This window comes from Gambusia affinis, linkage group LG01 (genome assembly GCF_019740435.1).
Source record: "Gambusia affinis linkage group LG01, SWU_Gaff_1.0, whole genome shotgun sequence".
Lineage (NCBI taxonomy): Eukaryota > Metazoa > Chordata > Actinopteri > Cyprinodontiformes > Poeciliidae > Gambusia > Gambusia affinis.
In genome coordinates this window covers 19,603,545-19,626,248 of record NC_057868.1, presented here as the reverse complement: position 1 = coordinate 19,626,248, position 22,704 = coordinate 19,603,545, and the positions used below count along the sequence as shown (strand labels likewise).

The 22,704-nt window shown below is 36.2% G+C and overlaps 1 protein-coding gene across 4 annotated transcripts in view; it reads left to right on the top strand.

Moving 5' to 3' along the window:
- The window catches only part of LOC122827330 (MICOS complex subunit mic25a-like), an 80,489-nt gene that overhangs the window by 44,555 nt on the left and 13,230 nt on the right, over positions 1–22,704 (top strand). The gene's annotated exons all lie outside the window — the stretch shown is intronic.

Here is a 22,704-nt window from a genome sequence, read left to right as displayed (position 1 = left end):
GTTTCTACATTTGAACTGTATAAAGACATTAAATCAAATTGCTTGTGCTCTATATTATCTGAGTAGAAATGGGATTTTGTAATAAGAATGCCTGATTATGTCCCTTGCCATTTGATATTTTGGCATATTTAATCCTTTTAATCTCTAAAACGGCTTATGAAAACTTTATTTCTCATTTATAGACCAGGAAGTCGCTCCAGAAATGATTAGTTTTTGCTTAATATTTCAGCTGCAAATACCTTTTGTTGATTATATTAGGAGTTATGCTTTGTGAAAGTATTCACACCACCTGAACATTTTGTCAATTTCCAAAACATCTTTTCATTAGCTGCCCTCGTGTTAGGATTTTGTTGCTGAACAAACTTTAAAGTCGGTCCATAGATGGCGACATCCATAGTTACTTACATGGTTACTGCACAGACAAATTCTCACTTTAGCTATCCATTAAAACTGTTTTTGTTATTTGTGGTCAGCCAATAAGCAATTAATTTTAAGCATCAAGGGAAACCAAATAGGATTAGCTACAGTATGCATGCTTTTACTGACACCGATGTCTTTTTAGCTGCTTTTTTTCTTGCATGGTCTGAAATGGTGTTAGAACCGCTGCTTTATTCTTCATCTGCAGATAAATGAAGTTTGTTCCCAACTGCAGCAGATTAAAATTCCCGTAAACTCAAAGAGAAAATGAGAGGAGAGTGATGGCAAGCTGAAAGAGTATTGGTATTCTGCACTTCTAACGCTTCTGCTGTAAAGGCATTTTGAAGCTATAGCTGCTTATCATGTCAGATAACAAGAAGTAAAAAAAAAAAAGAAAAGAAAAACACTACTACAGTTGATCAGGGAGAATGTGTGTATGTGTGTTTGTTGTGTGAGAATAGCTTGATTCATTGCTGCGTGTTTTACCCCGCACAGCCGGGACTTTAATCTTGATTGGCCCCGGAGGCACATTGCTAACTTTCACTCCTGTCGGTAGGAAACTTTTGAAACTTCTTTCTGATTATGTGTGTTTAAAAGCCGTTGCTGTTAGTTTGGTTTTACTGACAACTTTTCCTCCTGTGTAGAAGCAGATTCTGGATAGAGCTGCACAGCATTAGAAAAACATGCAGTAGTTTTCCTGAATGCTAGACTCAAATTAGTCAATTGTCTAGCAAGCTGTTGGGGAAAAAAAATATTATTTTAATCTCAAAAAGATTTTATTGAAAAGCCTTTTGTTGTCTGACTTTAATTTCTTAATGACTTCACCACTTTACCTTCTTATATGCATAAATTAAGATATTGAGTTCACAGTTAAGATCCGATTGCTCAACATGTTGGCAGTATTATGTCTGTTCCAGTTTATAACACAATCAAGTAACTGTTACCTTCAGGTGTTCTAAAAATTCTGTATACATCAAACCTTTCAGACATAGCTTTAAATTAAATTTGCATCTTTTAAGTCATAAAAGAAATTTGACTTCACAATTTGGCTCTTTGAAATGGGGCGGGTTTCACTCTATGGAATAAAAAGGCTCTTTTTTGATGGAATGATCTGGTGAAATAAATATGCAACTTTTTTGTTTTCATATTGTTTAAACTAAATTATTTTTTTTTGTATGAAGACACAACATCAATCTTTCTTTTCTCTAACATTCACAACATCATGTAAGAAAAAGACAAATGTGCTCTTTTGATCCATATTCTTTTTTTTTTCTTTTCTATGTGTTAAATGGATGAAAGAGAATTTAACTAGAACAGAAATCAGTCCTGTTTCTTTTTTGTCATTCCAAGGAATCGACTGTGATGTGTTTTGATCAGTGTCACAGCGGGTCAGTGGACAGGCCTCATATCACAGATGTCTCCCTGCTGGGTTATGCAACAATCTTCCTACACTCACACACGCGCGTGTAGGCGTGCGCATGTGTGTGATAGTCTGCTTAAATGCTTGCGAGTTTGATGAAAAACGAGGGGAAGATCCCACGGAGCCGGCGGAGTGGAAGCAAATAACCTCTAGTCATTATCTGCTGGGAAGCGCGGCTCGACATGCTCACCGCTACGCGGAATGCGAAAGCGCTGCCCAGACGCTCGGCGGGTTTCTGTAGTCATTTATCTACGCTCTCGGAGGCGAACATATTCACAAAACGCACCAAATTTCTACAGTCACTGTGGGATTCTTAAGTTATTTAGTGTCAGACTTAGAAACAGCCAGATTGTGATCAGTTTCAGAGACTTGGTTTACAGCAGAGCAAACAGATGAAGGAAATAAGGCGCACTGACATGGGGAAGGATAAAAAGCTGTGGGAGAAGTTTGGAAAAATCAATTGGGAGACAATAGAGTGAAAATAAGTGGAAAAACTATAATGAGGAAATGAACTGCATTCCACCATTCAGTAGCTTTTAGATACATCTTCATAAGGAGCTGTTTGAAGTAAATGTGATCTTTATGAAACTATCAGACTATCAGAATTACATCTACAGTTTCAGCTTTTACTATGGAACAAAACGATGCATATGATAATATCATATCAGTTTGTGCAGTGGTGTGGTTATTATAATTACAGCTGCATTAATCCAGTATCTGTATTGGTGCCAATATTGAAAAGGAATCTAGATTGTGTATTATGACAAAGCGCCCAATCTATAATGGCAGATCTATTCCATCTCTGTTTCAGTGAGCTGTGCTGGTGCAGAGTTACCAAATAAATTTTAATTCAGTATATTTATGTCTGTGTTTTTAGTCAGCTCAGCTTAATTTATATTGGATCGGTACCAGCCAATACTAAACCTCAATTATCAGCATCGGGAGTAAAAAAAAAAAGTGTATTGTGCATCCCACAGTAAAATCCGATTGGATTTATAAAAACTCCCAAATAGAGAGATGGCGTGTTCAGCACCATGTAAGTGCTGAAAGAAGAAAAGAAGGGGAAAAGCAAAAGCAAGGGATAAGTAATTACTCTCCAACATCCAGAGAGACAAGTGGAGCCTCAGCAAGGCCAGACTGTGGTCAACTCCAAGTTCACGCCTCAAGAAACGTCAAATGCCGTTATTTTCCTCCTTAAGCAGGGCCAACCGCTGAGACACATGCACACGTTCACATTTATATCCAAAGCCCTGCTGAGGGTTACACAGGTGTAGCAGGCTTTGGTCTAATACCCTGGGAGTTACTCCTGAAGTTAAAGCTGCCCATCAGACTGAGGAGGAGGGGGGAAATAAACAGAGCCACACAGAGAGAAGCGAGAGAGACAATCGGAGAGCAGAAAAACATTTCAGTTAAAAACAGCAGAGGGATCCAGACGGAGATTTAGAAACACTTCTTCGTTTGTGCATCTGGCTCTTTTCCCACTTGGAGGAAATCACAGAAGTCACTTCTTATTCAGTTTGAAGTTTTACTATAAATTTTTCTCTGACAGAATGGTACATTTTAATTAAACCATAAAGTCATAGTTTTAGGGGGTTTTCAGTCTCTTGCAAAGCCCAAACTTTTAATGAAATTCAGTGTAAGTGGATATTTGTGGATATTTGTTTTAAGACACAGAGAACAGCAGTTAACTTTGTTCTGGGAAACAAAACATGAATTTTAAAGACAGACCAAAGCTAGCATAAAATAGTTAGCTAAATAATTATCCTAGAGCAGGACATGAAAATTGTGTCTTCTGGTTACTGGTAAAACTGAGATCAGGGAGTAGGATTGTTGAAGTTCTGTTTACTTTTTCCCCCTTTTGGCGATTTGTTAATAAAATTATGTAGGAGCTACCTGGCCAGATTTCATTATACTGAGGATATTTATACTGGGAGGATACCAAGAAGTCATTAAATAGGCTGGCATTGGCTGCTGAAGATTAGCTGGGAATAGATTTTTTTAAAACCTTGTTAACACTTACACATGCAGCTTAAACCAGATACTTCACCAACAGAAAAATAACCTTCCTCTCACTAAATCAGACAAACCTGTTCTTGTTTAGGCTGGTTAGGAAGTTCACACTATTTGCTAAATGCCAGTTTTAAAACTTGCAATCTTCCTAATTTTTCTTCAGAAGTGATTTTGGTCATTATGGCTGAACACTTTAATTTCTATTCCATCAAACCATTACACATGTCTCAAAATTAAGGTCGTTGAGTTCGTTTGTGAACTGTAATCTGACTTTTACATATATTTTTTTCTTCTTCCTCTGTGAGCTTTTTATGTTGGTAGAGGGTTTGTTTCTCTTTGGAAAAGTGACACAGACTCAATAGCTTCACCTAGTATCTTTACAAGGTCAAACGATCTTCTGTATGATTCAGTATGATTTAGAGGTGCATCGATTGCAGTTTTCTGCTTTCAAAAGCCTGATCTGGCAATACTGATTTTGACAAATACAATTTTTTTTTAAATATAAGTGACGCTGTCACGTATTAAAGGTCACCTTCAGTGCTCCAATCTTGTTTCACTGCAAACGAAAAAAAATTAAAACTTCTCTCATCTGCACATGATGTCATGCTTTCACATACAAATGAGACGTTTAGAGCAATTTGGTCCAAACTACTAAATTTACTAAAGTACACAGCTGTATTCATCTTTCACTAAAATGTAATCCTTTCCCTTTCTTGTGAACCCTCCCTCATTTATCATCTTGTGAACAAAATTTTTCATTGAATCAAGCTAGAGGATCGGCACAACATCACTACTGGTCAATAAATAAATATTACTGAATATAAAGAACTGACATTTATTTTTTATCTTGTTGCCATCAGTTTCTGGTTGTTTTTTCCCCAAAATATATTTTACATTAGTAAAAATATATTTTACATTAGTAAAAATATATTCAATATCTGTAAATATTGGTTATCGAGCATAACTGCGATATTGGATATTGATATTAGCCCAAATTTTCATACTGAACCTGCAGACCACTAGGGGGCGGCTGCAGGTTCACCACCAGTGGTCTGGGGACCACTGTTTGAGAAAGATTGAGATAGAGAGGTTTTGGATCAAACTTCTCCAGTTTCTTCAACACACAAACAATCAGCTCTTCTGCTGAACTACCGCACCTTTATTTTTTTATTTTTGTCACTTTATTATGAGGCGTTGGACAGGAAGTGTCATCATCTTCTTTTCTGTAGCTGTAACAAATATCATCTGGTTGTTTGGCGGCCATTTTCTGTTGTGTTTGGTGTATTTGTATAAGGCTCTGTGGTAAGAAACCTGAAAGTAGTGGCTAAAAATAATTGCTTCATCAACTTTTGATGAGGGTAATTTCAGACAGAGACTCTGTTGACAGCCTGACAATAAATATGTTTCTTTAGCCTCAGTCTGTATGCTGGCTGATTTTTAGCAAGGCCAGTGAATCACAGTGGAATGCTATAAAATCTAATATTGATTTTTTCTGTAGGTTTTTTTTTTCTTTTGGTTGTTGTTTTTCTATTTTCTTTAATGTCAGTGGTATTGCTGATTGAACAGCTCAGTCACTCCACTGGTATATATCAGTACCGGCGAGCAAGAAGAGAAACACAAAGGAGATGTGGAGGATAAGTAACTGGATTATTGAACAGTATAAGATAAACATAAAGCCAAGCTTCAGTGGTTATAGTGGTAGATGAAAGGCTTTTAGAGAAACACTAAAAGCAGTGGAGAAGGGAGAAAGATAATGAAAGGTTTTGTAGCATTAAGGCAAAGCCAAAGAGCACAATAAAGAAGAAACAATTAGCTGTAAGGTGAAAGCTGAAATGAAGTGGAGGTGGAAGCTGGAAATTGGTTCAAAGAAACAGATATTTTAATAGGCTTCATCTATAGGCAGAGCAAGAAGGTGAAAAAGCAAAAAAAAAAACCAGTACTTGTTATGAGTACTTAGAAGTGAAATAGTACAAAACATAAATGATAAAAAGAATATAATGGATAAAAGAGACGAAAGGGCAAAATGCGAGCAGGCAGAGGCGGGAAAAGAAGATGAGGGCAAACAAAAAAAATGTCAGGAAAATGGAAGATAAATATGGTGATGAGGAGCAGGTTGAGTATAAAGAACAGTTAAGGAGACAGAAAGAGGGAGATGAAATAAAGAAGAGGTAGAGGTGAAACATGTTTTTTTCTACTTTTTGCTGTGTTAGGTAAGTTCTGATTTAATATGCCTATTTTTAAAGAACTTACACTTAGGTTTAGTTCAAAAAGTGTCTTTGGGATTAGAGATGCACCAATCCACTTTTTTCACTTCCAATACCAATGCAGATATCAGCGGCCCATACTGATCCAAAATAGGATAAAAGTTCTGAATAGGCTTAAAAAACACTGATATAAATGTACTGAATGTATTTGATAACACTGCACAAGTACAGCGCACTGAAATACACCAACAAGTTCACACGTTTGGTCAAACATGTAAAAACAACTTTAATACAGACAAATACAGATATTAATACTGGTCTACTGTGTTTCATCACTCAGTAAACGAGAGGCCGCAATTCCTCTAACTTAAAAAGCCAAATTTGATTTATTTGCCTTTCGTCTTCATGGATGTAACTGTGACTTAAGAGATCATGTGGGTATAAATCAAGCTTTTATTGGTAAATCACATCATAGTGTGGAAAGTTTAAGGAACTTAACATTCAGAGAATGGCAGACCAGAAACGTACGTTCGCTCCCACACTTTTCAAACTTAACATTGAGTTTCTCCCCTTGCTCTAGAGCCCATCGTGTATCCCGTCCTGAATGCATCATCCACACATTGAAACTCGGTGGTGGCAGCATTATGCTGTAAGGATGTTTTAAACACTGAGTACACCTCTGCTAATGTGCTAATAGCCGAGCTATTTTTTCGCTTTGTGTCTTCGCTAAATTTGAAAATGTTTAGCGGCACTAAACATTTTAGTGTTTAAAAATGTTTAAACATAACTTTTTCCCCTAAATTAATTTTTCCCTTATAAATAAAGTAGTTTGACGTTTATATTCATGCTCTTATTTTGAAGTGGACTGTTTGTGCAGCAGTTCCATTTCCTTTACTGATGTTCTCTGTTTTAAAGTAACTTACTGAGGATGTGGCAAATATACAACAAATGTTCACAGAATTTTGAAAACAGACAAAAGTTTCAGTCTCTTCTTTTTTAGAGCTGGTAGAGATGTTCCCCAAAGTAAACTTTTATTTTAGTAGCAAAAGCAACGTTCTCATGCACTACTTTGTGCTGCTCTGTCCCATAAAAACTCCAGTGAAAGTATATTAAAGTTTGTGCTTATAATGTGTCAAAATGTGAAAGAGTTCAGGGGGTGTGAATACTTGTGTGAAATGCCTTCCACACAGGGAGAAGGGTTAGAGGTAGACCCAGGATAAAGAGACATGTAGAGGAACAGCAGTTGACAGTCGGCCCCTCTGCGGTCGACACTAATGAAGAAGAATGAGGGGCCTCTGCTGCTGGTTGGACCTGCTGCTGTCCGCACACACACCCACACACACACACACATACACAGATTTTCCCTTATGTACACCTCATGTTTTGACACAAAAATCTGTGAAGCGTACAACTAGCTGAACTCCACTCACCTCATATTGCTTCGCATGAAGAAATATTACAAAGTGTCTGGGAGCTTCATGAAAGTAGGCCTAATTATCAACTAGATTTGTCTTAGTTGTTCAGAGAGAAATCAAAACGTGTTCAGAGGAGTCCAACTTCCTGCTCCCAAATTAGTTTAAGTTGCTTTAATTGGGGCTAAAACCTCAGAACCATATCTGCCCCTGCCCCCCCACCCCACCCCACTCCACCCCTTTTTGCAGAGTACATTTTGTTTTTTTCAGTCAATATACAGCAGAGCGTAGTGTAGTTTTTATCTTTATACTTTCCATTTGTAACACTGAGCCACTCCAGCAAAACTACAGTAATAAAACTTTAAAACTCCATTTTATAGACTGTTTATTTATTTTGATTTTCTTTGCAAAAATGTTTGAATTGATTATATTTTTGAAGATTATATTCCTCTTTGGTCCCTTTTGTTACATTCATATCACTGGCATGCTCTCTGTTAGAAGTCTGTGTGAACCTTGAACTCTACAACAGCAAAAAACTGAAAATGAAGGAATACATACTTTGTTCCAGTTGGCTTTTTTATAAAAATGGATACATGACAGACACTTTATCTTCTTTTTTTCCTGAAAATGTTGTGTTGTGGGCTGCACAGTGGCGCGGTTGGTAGAGCTGTTGCCTTGCAGCAAGAAGGTCCTGGGTTCGAATCCCGGCCCGGGGTCTTTCTGCACGGAGTTTGCATGTTCTCCCTGTGCATGGTGGGTTCTCTCCGGGTTCTCCGGCTTCCTCCCACAGTCCAAAAACATGACTGTCAGGTTAATTGGTCTCTCTAAATTCTTCCTAGGTGTCAGTGTGTGTGTGAATGGTTGTGTGTCCTGTATGTCTCTGTTTTGCCCTGCGACAGACTGGCGACCTGTCTAGGGTGAACCCGCCTCTCGCCCGGAACATAGCTGAAGATAGACACCAGCAACCCTCCCGACCCCATTAGGGATGAAGGGTGAACAGAAGATGGATGGATGGATGTTGTGTGAAAAATCAGTGAAAAATCTGGCGATTTGACTCCAGTAGGCCATGACTGCGTTACATTATCCCAGTGGAAGCCAAACAAAAAGCAGATAAAAACAATGATGGACAAATATGGGATGCCAGGACTCCGCTATGTAAAAAAGCAATAAATGTGACAAACTTCTGTGGATTCTTAGTGACTACAGATATACCACAAAGCTTTGATGTTTAATTGGGGAGGTATGTTCCATTTGTTTCCACTCTTTTCCCACCATTTCTTGTTTGCTGCTTTCCATTGCAGACAGAAACTGCCCTTCTAATGAAAGGAATAACAGCAGAACAAGAAAGGATGAGTTGTTTCCTGCATGCAATTCTCCTGCTTGCCTTCGTCTCTTAATCTGCTTTTGCCATCCAGAAATGACAAAATATTTGTAATCCTACCTGTTGCATTTCTGAATTTTCTTTTACATTGCAGCACAAAACACCAAAATCATTTTATTTGCATTTTCTGATAGATCATCACAATGTAGTAGCATACAACTTTATACCTGGTCAAGTAGAAGTATTTGTGCATCCTGTAGATTTACATTAAAATAAGCTTTTTTAATTTATTTTTTTTATTATTTTAACAAGAAGTTTCTTCTGTCATTAATAATATCAATATTTTGGAGCTCTAATCTGACAGAGAATCTGGAAAGGAACTCTATAGTTAACTCCAGAGAAGCTAAAATGCAGGAGGCAAAGAAAACATCCATCCTCAAAGACTCGGATGTCAACACCAAAGAAAATTTCCATATACCAACAGAGATGTTCAAAAAGCTGGTCAGCAGATGGTTAAATGGTAATTGCACAGCATTATCCCAAACTTAGAAAATTTCCGTCAATTATCTTTAAATGGAAAAGGTATAGATAACTGGAAACCCAGTAGCCTTTCATCAAAACTAGCCGGCCTTTTCAGAAGAGGATTAAGATGTTTTCACATCTGTTAGTCCTGTAGACTGGGTTCTGTTGGGGACCAAACTTGCAACATTTGTTACAATTTCAGCTGTTGGCTTTCACACCACACTGAGTCAAATGAACCAAACCATTAGAAAAGCCTGTACTCTCTCATTTGCGCAAGACACATAGGTGTATTTTGATTGTATTTACCCAGAATGCCCTATGCCGTAGTCTGCTTCAGGCTTTTGGAGCAGTCTCTGGTCCACTTGGCGTTCACATGCATTCAAACCGCACCAGAGTTCACATCAACCGAACCCAGACCGAGGTTTGTAAGCGGACCAGAGTTTGCTTTTTTGGTCTTCATCAGAGTCCAATTGCACGAAACGAATTGGGCTTTCTGGAGAAACAAACTAGATTTTGATTAAAGCGGACCAAACAGAGCTGGTGTGAATACACCTTCAATGAGAGAAAGAAAAAAACACTCGGGAGGAGCTCCGTAGCTCAGGTGTGAGAAACTCTTAACAGGACAACTCTTAGTCATGCACTCTACAAATCTGGGTTGTTTATGGAAGAATGGCAACAAGAAAGTCATTTTTGAAAGAAAACTGTAAGAATAGCCTTTAAAGTTTGTCACAAGTCATTCAGGGGACACAGAAGAGACGTAGGAGAGGCTGATCCTTTCAGATTAGATCAAAATAAAATTCTTTTGACCAACTTGGAAACGACTGCGTCTGTCAAAAAGGGACACCGAACATCACCCTGACCATGTTGTTCAGCAGGGTTTTTTTCCACAGGGACAGGGAAAATGTTTATGATTGGATTATGGATGAAGCTAAATACAAAGCAAGCCTGCAGGTAAATTTGTTAAAGGCCAAAAAAGACCTGCAGGTCAGTGGGCATAAACCTGTAGTCACTGCCACAATGGAATGGTTTACATAAAATAATATTCATATTTTAGAATAGTCTTGTCAAAGTCCAGAATAATCTGGGATAAAACTTTGTGTACTTTGTGTTTGCAAATCAACTAGTTGTTTTAAGAAGCACTGAATTAGAGATCTAAATGTGAAAGTCAAATTGAATTCAGTGTTTTCCTATTCAGCTAAATACCCACAATTTTAGATATGGAACAAAAATATAACAAGCCATTAAATATTCCACCTAATCAACAGTTTGCAGTTCATCAATACTGTCCATATTGATGAAAAACCATAATTTGTACATCTACTCTAGAGTCTCGTTCTCACAGCTGGAGTGAGAGTGAGGTGTGTTTGGGTAGAATGCACAGAACGTCAGACGTGAGTAAAATGTGCTCTGGAACATGTTGTGTTTAGTTTACCTTGAGAATTTCAGAGCAGACTCATTGATTGCTGCTACATGGTTGATATGTTTAGCTGCATCCACGATATTAATGAGCAAAACAACCTAGTCCTTGGAGAATATGATGAAGAAGCAATTCTTCTTCACAGGAAATGTGTTTCTGTAAAACCACCTTGGCACATTCTGGTGATGTTGAGTACCTCTGACCAGTTAGTTGATCAACCTGATCAACTCAATGAATTGACAAACCCTGCAAATATCTCAGTGGCTACATGAAGTCTGTGGTAAACATTTCTGGAAAGTGTCTTGATTGAAAGTCCAAAACTATTTTCATTCAAAAAAGAAGTTGTTTTCTGAGCTGAAATGACAAATATGTCTCTAAATCTGCCAGAGATGTGAGCTCTTGTTACACGTCATATTGATATGGTTAAGCACTTTATTTTGGGTTTGTTTTAGGTGTATGACCAATTATTATTAGATTTGCATCCCTCTTAGGCATAACAAGCCTTCAGATGACGAGTTTCCATGGTATTTATTCAGTAAACATCTTTGTATGTAAGCTGTCAGTACTTTAAGTGACATAATGTTTTTGCTCATCTAATGAAGTCCAACCTTTTTAACTTTTCTTTGTTGCTGCAATCAAAAGAATTCTTGTCATTATGCTTTCCTGTAAGTAGGATATATTTCATAATTTATCAAACCTCTTTCTTGAACACATTGATCACAATCCAACACTGTTAGCCTTTGCTGTATTTTCTACAGCTAAATACCGCAAAATGCCCAGTAAAACTAACATAAAACATCTTTACAATTAGTTACTGTAATTTGCATTGCATTATGGGTAAAGGACATAGTATTACAGTAACTTACTGTATGTTTTGAAGTTGCAGTAATTTACTGTTTACACATTGCAGTAGTGGTACTGTATTTATAATGTCTTGCACTGTTAGCCTTTACTGTATTTTTTACAGCTAAATACCACAAAATGCCCAGTAAAACTAACATAAAACATCTTTACAATTAGTTACTGTAATTTGCATTGCATTATGGGTATAGTACATAGTATTACATTAACTTACTGTATGTTTAGAAGTTGCCGTAATTTACTGTTTACACATTGCAGTAGTGGTACTGCACTTATAATGTCTTTGCGCTGGCCATGTAAGAATTCTATTTGATTTCCAACGGTCATCATAGATGTTTCATCGTGGTTCCCTGTTTCTGTATTTTTACTCCTTTAGTGGTTAACATATTTTTAAGGCAGAAAGAGAGCGTGTACTTTTGTTTTTTTCACATCCTAGCTAACATTAATATGCAGTTTATCTGGCTACGTCATCAAGGGTGGCTTCGCTTCCAACGTTTTCTGATGACGTTTGTTTTAAACTCCGAAGCTTTTTCCGTCCAAGTGCAAGTGCAGCTCTGTCGCCGTGCTGTGGGCTCACACTGCTTCAGCTCTTCGCAATACAGGTAAAAAAACACTTCTTAGAAAACTGTTTGAAGCCAAAACCTAATCTGGATATGTACATTTTAGATGGAGCTAACGTAACTTATAGCATCATGCTGTAATGCTATAACTTAGCATGAGGTGAAAGATAGAAAAATATGATGGTGTTATTTTTTGAGCTGGTTCGGAATTAACGTTAGCTAAGGTGCTAATTTTACCGAAGGTTTTAGCTTGACTTTTGCCGCTAAATCTTCCTCGAACGACTAGCTTTGGGTTGAGATAAGCTCAGTGCTGAGTGTCTGTTAGCATTGTTGTTACATCCTTTGTCGAACAATATAACGTTAACTGATAATTGATCCCCCTTTTTAAAAAAAAAAAACTAATAACTAATTATCTAATTATTTTATTAGATAATAAAATAATCTAATAACTGTTCATTTGTTTAAACCATGACCTTGCAAATGTTAAGAGTGCAGATTAGCTAGGTCAACAAGGATGAATTCTAACTTGTTCTTTTTTTTTCTTTTTACCAGATGACTTTTTTTTTTTTTAACTCCCAAGCTTTTTTCCTCCAAGTGGCTGTGCAGTTCTGTCCTGCTGAGTGCTAACATAGTTTCAACTCTTGAAAAGACAAGACAACAGGTAAAAAGACAGCTCTTCAAACATATTTGAAGCCACAAAATAGTCTGGAAATGTAGAGGAGCAGTTAACCTAATCTATAACTTCGAGCTTGCTACAGCTAGTTAGCCTGCTAAAGTAGCATTACATCTCCAACATAGTGTATAAGAGTCTGTAAATGAGGACAAAGGTGGAAAACATTCAAGTGGTTTCTGTTATTTTTTGAGTTGGTTCAGCCACAGTGGCAGGTGGACAAAAAAGTTAATTTCCAACCCTGGTTACATATAAGGACTGTTCACCTGTTTAAACCATGCTCTTGCAAATTTAAAGTTAAGTCAGTACTAACAGGTGCAATTATGTACAGGTGTAAATTCTGCAGCAGTTGTACTTCAGAATTTAGAGAATTTTGTACTCATGTGAAGAAACATCAACACACAGCTAATTATCAGTTTCGTTGTGGAATAGAGCAATGTCCTACTTCCGTCAGAGAAAAAGAAAACATTTCAAAGAAAAAGACTCAATCTTCATCTTGGTTGATGTAATTTTATATCGACTCTTAACTTAAAACACACATCTTAAATCAGAATTGTTCAATTAATTTGTTAAAGGTATCAATTCACCCAAATCACAAACATTTCATTTCATTAACCCATATTGTACTTAGCCATTCAGATATTGTACTTGTGGAATGTAATGCTTTAAATAATGCATTTAGCCTCACAAACTGTCATTCACATCCTCTGTTTCAGAGTGGTAGCAGGATGTAGGGGTAAAGTCTAGTCTAGTCTCCGGGGTGAGGTTCTCAAAAACCTGTTGTAATCTGGGTGTACTGGCCCTTTAAATATAAATTCCTACCAGTAATTCATATTTAAGAGTTTTCCTTTTATGTTTTAAAGGTATCTTCCACAAAGATGTCTGTTGAGATGGAAATGACCTTACCCACTACACCAAGGGTAATCATGCTTGATAAGAGGAATATTTTCTATCACTATAATTTTTTTGTAGCAATGTATGTAATAGTTATGGTAGTCTGTACTTTTACTCACTAGCGTTAGCCTGACAAGGGTTTGTCTATTTTAGGAAATAGCTTGATGTCTGCAACCCGGTGGATGGTCAGTATGGAGGAGAAGGTATTTTTCGAGCCTGAGCAACTACATGACTTTGCCAGTGTCCTTGCTGTCTTTTTTGGGTCATATTATGTCTTCAATCTGGAGTATCAGGAGTCAGCATCCACCACGCTGGAGATGATACAACGGTAAGTACTCTACACCAAGCCATTTATGAATTAAATTTAATGACAGTTTGACTGATGATGAAGAACCATAGCTGATTGCTGTATTGTATGTCTTCATTTAAAAAAATACAATTAATATATTTTATTTCTGTTAAAAGATTCTTTGTGAGGATCAATTCAGATGTTGGTACCAAATGCACAGCCAAAGTCAGTACAAGCCGCAAGACGGGAAGTCTTGTCAAGAGGAAAGTAGTCAGTGTCAACTCCCGGATCAACACCTTCCTCAAACGACTCGCTGAATTTGAATGGAGGACTTCCAACTAGGTAAGCATTTTACCAAATGTTTATTATTTTATTGTCTTTATTGTCCACCAACAAAATGACTAAAAAGATTGTTATGACATGTTGTATTTCATCGTCTCCTTGGGGACATTTGCAGGGTCTCAATACAGTACGCATCGCGTTTGAATTAGTGAAGACTGACTGACTGCTTTTGCCATAAACAATCCAAAAACCTGAAGTGAAGCCAGTCCTGCTCATTCTTTATGCAGCTTCTATTATCACTTCAGTGCAATTGATTTTTTTTTTTAAACAAATTATCACCTTAATGCTGCTTTATGCCAATGGTTTTATGCATTTGGACATTGTCACTTCAGCTTAATTTGTCAGCCTTCCTGTTGATTTGAAAATGTAGATAACTTCCTGACCATCTCATGACCTCCCACATCGTCTGTCTTATTCTTTACAGTTCAGCTTCCACAAGATGGATCTCACTGATTTTGTTTGACGAATGGAATAAAAGTTCTTCTGATGTAGGAAAACATCTGATATAACAATATTTATTGATATGAATGCCTACCATACAGTACATTATCACACTTGCACTGTTTTTGTGATGTATTGTGTAACAGTGCACATTTAAGCTACTGTTAACTGCTTTCTGACAATGCAGCCTCTGCTGGTTTTTGACTGTTCACCATTTGAATGATATACGTGTTCATGTTGGTGCATACCTGATGTGGTACATAAAATTTGTAGTGCCCAATTTTTTTAGTTGTTCTTTTGTTGTACAGTGTGCAACAAATAGAAAAGGTTATGTAAAGATTGTTACTGTTATTGGATCCAGATGCATTCAAGTGTCCATATTGAATGAAATACAGTTCATATTTAAATGAAGTTAAGTATATTCTATATATTTTTTAAAAGTCAGTCTTTTAATAGTTTATGGCTGGTACTTGATGCACACGTTCATGTTGCTACATACATGTGCCATAAAAAATATTGACATGACCTGTAGTGTGTTCTATGGTTTTGTTGTTTTATAGCACATTATATTGTATTGTGACATTGTTCTTTATGACATTGTGAATATATAAATGGATTTCATTTCAACAAATCTGCTGAAAATAAATACCTGTTTTTATTCACAGTACTTGGACTAAAATTTCTTTCATGAAACTTTTCGGTTTATGGTAAAATATTCTTGTATTAAAAAATGTAAACTTTAATTTACAGTAAAACTGACATTATGTTGTGAAACAAGTTTACAGTAGACCAGCTTTACTATAAAATACATTTACAGTTTTATGCTATAAACTACATTTACAGTAAAGCAGTTATAACTGCAAAGCACACGCACAGTAAAAATTAACTGTGAAATATCATGACAGTAAAGGTACCGTAGAATGGTGATTACAGTAACTTACAGGCAACACTGTTGCCAGTGAGGTACCGTAGAATGTCAATTACAGTAACTTACAGGCAACACTGTTGCCAGTAGGTTACTGTAGAATGTCAATTACAGTAACTTACAGGCAACACTGTTGCCAGTAAGTTGCCAGTAAGTTACTGTAGAATGGCAACTACAGTACCTTACTGGCAACACTGTTGCCAGTAAGGTACTGTAGAATGGTAATTACAGTAACTTACTGGCAACAGTGTTGCCAGTAAGTTACTGTAAAATTACAATAAAAAGTCTAACAGTGAAGGTGCACAAATCAAATCAAACTGAAAAGCCTGTTTTTTGGGCCATGCTACACTCCACAGCTCGTTAGCTAGCAGCACGGTAAGCTCAAACCTCTGATTGGGACAGTTCAGCCATAGCAAGTGATTTTTTTCGTCCTCTTCTGTTAGGAACCATGCTGAGCACTTCCCATTGAAGGTCTACACACTTTATGCAGTGATCAGAGGGATAATATTTCTGCTCTCCTATCCAATCAGAGTAACATGATTTATTCATTTTTTTACTTTTTTGACCATGGTTGATTTTTTTTAATTTTTTTTATTTTTATTTTTTTGTTGTTGTTTTCCAAACTGAATTTTACACTTGTCGACTTAAAAAAATCAGCCTTGCTGGCAGTCATGGACTCTTGAGGGAGAGAAGCAAACAAAAACATGCTGCAGATAGCAAATTGCCTATTAGATCCCAGTGTCTCACTGTGGAGCCTTTTTATTCTTTTAATATTTTAATAACCTTTGTTTAATTTATCAATTACAGTCAATGTTTTTGGCTCTAATTATCGACTTTGTCATACCATCACACAAAATCAAAACTTTGACTTCTGATTGTTGTTGCTTCTCATGACTGTGAGCTATCTTAAAGATGGTAGATCAAAGTCATTGGAGGCTTTTCTGGGATTAGGTAGAAGTGGACACGCCCCACATGCAGAGGTCTGCCATTGGTGTTAGCTATCAAAATAACACATTAAATCTTAAATGTACATGTAATATAAAAAAGGGACGCAGTGCTTTGCTAAAAAAACCTAGATAGGCTGCATTGATCAGAACATAAGTTAAAACAACCCATCTCACACCTATCCAGGTGACTGTTGTAGATTTTTTACACCTGTTAATATTGTAAGGGACACATTTAAAAGTATCCTTCTGTCACTGCTCAGGATTCGTTTGAAAGTTTCTAGACCTTGTCAGATGTAGTGTTCTTTAGGTGCCTTTTTGGAGCTTTTTTAGTAAGATCTTTTGACAATTCCTCTCCTTCTACCATCACCTTGTATTTACCTCCTTTCTCTGTCCAAAACTCTACACTGTTAGCCTTTGCTGTATTTTCTACAGCTAAATGCCGCAAAATGCCCAGTAAAACTAACATAAAACATCTTTACAATTAGTTACTGTAATTTGCATTGCATTATGGGTAAAGGACATAGTATTACAGTAACTTACTGTATGTTTTGAAGTTGCAGTATTTTACTGTTTACACATTGCAGTAGTGGTACTGTATTTATAATGTCTTGCACTGTTACCCTTTACTGTATTTTTTACAGCTAAATACCGCAAAATGCCCAGTAAAACTAACATAAAACATCTTTACAATTAGTTACTGTAATTTGCATTGCATTATAGGTGTAGTACATAGTATTACATTAACTTACTGTATATTTTGAAGTTGCCGTAATTTACTGTTTACACATTGCAGTAGTGATACTGCACTTATAATGTCTTTGCGCTGGCCATGTAAGAATTCTATTTGATTTCCAACGGTCATCATAGATGTTTCATCGTGGTTCCCTGTTTCTGTATTTTTACTCTTTTAGTGGTTAACATATTTTTAAGGCAGAAAGAGAGCATGTACTTTTTTTTTTTTCACATCCTAGCTAACATTAATATGCAGTTTATCTGGCTACGTCATCAAGGGTGGCTTCGCTTCCAACGTTTTTCTGATGACGTTTGTTTTAAACTCCGAAGCTTTTTCCGTCCAAGTGCAAGTGCAGCTCTGTCGCCGTGCTGTGGGCTCACACTGCTTCAGCTCTTCGCAATACAGGTAAAAAAACACTTCTTAGAAAACTGTTTGAAGCCAAAACCTAATATGGAAATGTATATTTTAGATGGAGCTAGCGTAACTTATAGCATCATGCTATAATGCTATTACTTAGCATGAGGTGAAAGATAGAAAAATATGATGGTGTTATTTTTTGAGCTGGTTCGGAATTAACGTTAGCTAAGGTGCTAATTTTACCGAAGGTTTTAGCTTGGCTTTTGCCGCTAAATCTTCCTCGAGCGACTAGCTTTGGGTTGAGATAAGCTCAGTGCTGAGTGTCTGTTAGCATTGTTGTTACATCCTTTGTCGAACAATATAACGTTAACTGATAATTGATCCCCCCCCTTTTTTAAATACATCTAATAACTGTTCATTTGTTTAAACCATGACCTTGCAAATGTTAAGAGTGCAGATTAGCTAGGTCAACAAGGATGAATTCTAACTTGTTCTTTTTTTTTCTTTTTGTCAGATGACTTTTTTTTTTTAACTCCCAAGCTTTTTCCCTCCAAGTGGCTGTGCAGTTCTGTCCTGCTGAGTGCTAACATAGTTTCAACTCTTGAAAAGACAAGACAACAGGTAAAAAGACAGCTCTTCAAACATATTTGAAGCCACAAAATAGTCTGGAAATGTAGAGGAGCAGCTAACCTAATCTATAACTTTTAGGTTGCTACAGCTAGTTAGCCTGCTAAAGTACCATTACATCTCCAACATAGTGTATAAGAGTCTGTAAATGAGGACAAAGGTGGAAAACATTCAAGTGGTTTCTGTTATTTTTTGAGTTGGTTCAGCCACAGTGGCAGGTGGACAAAAAAGTTAATTTCCAACCCTGGTTACATATAAGGACTGCTCACCTGTTTAAACCATGCTCTTGCAAATTTAAAGTTAAGTCAGTACTAACAGGTGCAATTATGTACAGGTGTAAATTCTGCAGTATTTGTACTTCATAATTTAGAGAATTTTGTAGTCATGTGAAGAAACATGAACACACAGCTAATTATCGATTTCGTTGTGGAATAGAGCAATGTCCTACTTCCGTCAGAGAAAAATAAAACATTTAGAAGAAAAAGAGGAATCAATCTTCATCTTGGTTGATGTAATTTTATATCGACTCTTAACTTAAAACACACATCTTAAATCAGAATTGTTCAATTAATTTGTTAAAGGTATCAATTCACCCAAATTACAAACATTTCATTTCATTAACCCATATTGTACTTAGCCATTCAGATACTGTATTTGTGGAATGTAATGCTTTCAAAAATGCATTTAGCCTCACAAACTGTCATTCACATCCGTTGTTTCAGAGTGGTAGCAGGATGTAGGGGTAAAGTCTAGTCTAGTCTCTGGGGTGAGGTTCTCAAAAACCTGTTGTAATCTGGGTGAACTGGCCCTTTAAATATAAATTACTACCAGTAATTCATATTTAAGAGTTTTCCTTTTATGTTTCAAAGGTATCTTCCACCAAGATGTCTGTTGAGATGGAAATGACCTTACCTACAACACCAAGGGTAATCATGCTTGGTAAGAGGAATATTTTCTATCACTATAATTTTTTTGTAGCAATGTATGTAATAGTTATGGTAGTCTGTACTTTTACTCACTAGCGTTAGCCTGACAAGGGTTTGTCTATTTTAGGAAATAGCTTGATGTCTGCAACCCGGTGGATGGTCAGTATGGAGGAGAAGGTATTTTTCGAGCCTGAGCAACTACATGACTTTGCGTCCTTGCTGTCTTTTTTGGGTCATATTATGACTTCAATCTGGAGTATCAGGAGTCGGCATCCACCACGCTGGAGATGATACAACGGTAAGTACTCTACACCAAGCCATTTATGAATTAAATTTAATGACAGTTTGACTGATGATGAAGAACCATAGCTGATTGCTGTATTGTATGTCTTCATTTTAAAAAATACAATTAATATATTTTATTTCTGTTAAAAGATTCTTTGTGAGGATCAATCCAGATGTTGGTACCAAATGCACAGCCAAAGTCAGTACAAGCCGCAAGACGGGAAGTCAAGAGGAAAGTAGTCAGTGTCAACTCCCGGATCAACACCTTCCTCAAACGACTCGCTGAATTTGAATGGAGGACTTCCAACTAGGTAAGCATTTTACCAAATGTTTATTATTTTATTGTCTTTATTGTCCACCAACAAAATAACTAAAAAGATTGTTATGACATGTTGTATTTCATCGTCTCCTTGGGGACATTTGCAGGGTCTCAATACAGTACGCAATCGTTTGAATTAGTGAAGACTGACTGACTGCTTTTGCCATAAACAATCCAAAAACCTGAAGTGAAGCCAGTCCTGCTCATTCTTTATGCAGCTTCTATTATCACTTCAGTGCAATTGATTTTTTTAAAACAAATTATCACCTTAATGCTGCTTTATGCCAATGATTTTATGCATTTGGACATTGTCACTTCAGTTTAATTTGTCAGCCTTCCTGTCAATTTGAAAATGTAGATAACTTCCTGACCATCTCATGACCTTCCACATCTTCTGTCTTATTCTTTACAGTTCAGCTTCCACAAGATGGATCTCACTGATTTTGTTTGACGAATGGAATAAAAGTTCTTCTAATGTAGGAAATGCATCTGATATAACAATCTTTATTAATATGAATGCCTACCATATAGTACATTATCACACTTGCACTGTTTTTGTGATGTATTGTGTAACAGTGCACATTTAAGCTACTGTTAACTGCTTTCTGACAATGCAGCCTCTGCTGGTTTTTGACTGTTCACCATTTGAATGATATACGTGTTCATGTTGGTGCATACCTGATGTGGTACATAAAATTTGTAGTGCCCAATTTTTTTAGTTGTTCTTTTGTTGTACAGTGTGCAACAAATAGAAAAGGTTATGTAAAGATTGTTACTGTTATTGGATCCAGATGCATTCAAGTGTCCATATTGAATGAAATACAGTTCATATTCAAATGAAGTTAAGTATATTCTATATATTTTTTAAAAGTCAGTCTTTTAATAGTTTATGGCTGGTACTTGATGCACACATGTTCATGTTGCTACATACATGTGCCATAAAAATATTGACATGACCTGTAGTGTGTTCTATGGTTTTGTTGTTTTATAGCACATTATATTGTATTGTGACATTGTTCTTTATGACATTGTGAATATATAAATGGATTTTCTTTCAACAAATCTGCTGAAAATAAATACCTGTTTTTATTCACAGTACTTGGACTAAAATTTTTTTATAAAATTTTTCGGTTTATGGTAAAATATTCTTGTATTAAAAAATGTAAACTTTAATTTACAGTAAAACTGACATTATGTTGTGAAACAAGTTTACAGTAGACCAGCTTTACTATAAAATACATTTACAGTTTTATGCTATAAACTACATTTACAGTAAAGCAGTTATAACTGCAAAGCACACGCACAGTAAAAATTAACTGTGAAATATGATGACAGTAAAGGTACCGTAGAATGGTAATTACAGTAACTTACAGGCAACACTGTTGCCAGTAAGTTGCCAGTAAGTTACTGTAGAATGGCAATTACAGTAACTTACTGGCAACACTGTTGCCAGTAAGTTGCCAGTAAGTTACTGTAGAATGGCAATTACAGTAACTTACTGGCAACACTGTTGCCAGTAAGTTACTGTAGAATGGCAACTACAGTAACTTACTGGCAACACTGTTGCCAGCAAGGTACTGTAGAATGGCAATTACAGTAACTTACTGGCAACAGTGTTGCCAGTAAGATACTGTAAAATTACAATAAAAAGTCTAACAGTGTATTTCTGCTCTTGGTCTTTGTCTTTCTTGATATATTCTCTTTTGCTTCTTGTTCAACTTTTTCCATGCCCCCTCTCCTTCGCTCTCTTTTTTGTCTGTTTTTCATTTTTCCTCCCCCTTCTCTGCAGTTGACTTATTGATTTTATTTTCCTACTGTTGGTACACTGTTAGACTTTTTATTGTAATTTTACAGTACCTTACTGGCAACAGTGTTGCCTGTAAGTTACTGTAATTACCATTCTACAGTACCTCACTGGCAACAGTGTTGCCAGTAGGTTACTGTAATTACCATTCTACGGTACCTTTACTGTCATGATATTTCACAGTTAATTTTTACTGTGAGTGTGCTTTGCAGTTATAACTGCTTTACTGTAAATGTAGTTTATAGCATAAAACTGTAAATGTATTTTATAGTAAAGCTGGTCTACTGTAAACTTGTTTCACAACATAATGTCAGTTTTACTGTAAATTAAAGTTTACATTTTTTAATACAAGAATATTTTACCATAAACCGAAAAATTTCATAAAAAAAATTTTAGTCCAAGTACTGTGAATAAAAACAGGTATTTATTTTCAGCAGATTTGTTGAAATAAAATCCATTTATATATTCACAATGTCATAAAGAACAATGTCACAATACAATATAATGTGCTATAAAACAACAAAACCATAGAACACACTACAGGTCATGTCAATATTTTTTATGGCACATGTATGTATCAGCATGAACGTGTGCATCAAGTACCAGCCATAAACTATTAAAAGACTGACTTTTAAAAAAAATATAGAATATACTTAACTTCATTTGAATATGAACTGTATTTCATTCAATATGGACACTTGAATGCATCTGGATCCAATAACAGTAACAATCTTTACATAACCTTTTCTATTTGTTGCACACTGTACAACAAAAGAACAACTAAAAAAATTGGGCACTACAAATTTTATGTACCATATCAGGTATGCACCAACATGAACACGTATATCATTCAAATGGTGAACAGTCAAAAACCAGCAGAGGCTGCATTGTCAGAAAGCAGTTAAAATGTGCACTGTTACACAATACATCACAAAAACAGTGCAAGTGTGATAATGTACTGTATGGTAGGCATTCATATCAATAAATAATGTTATATCAGA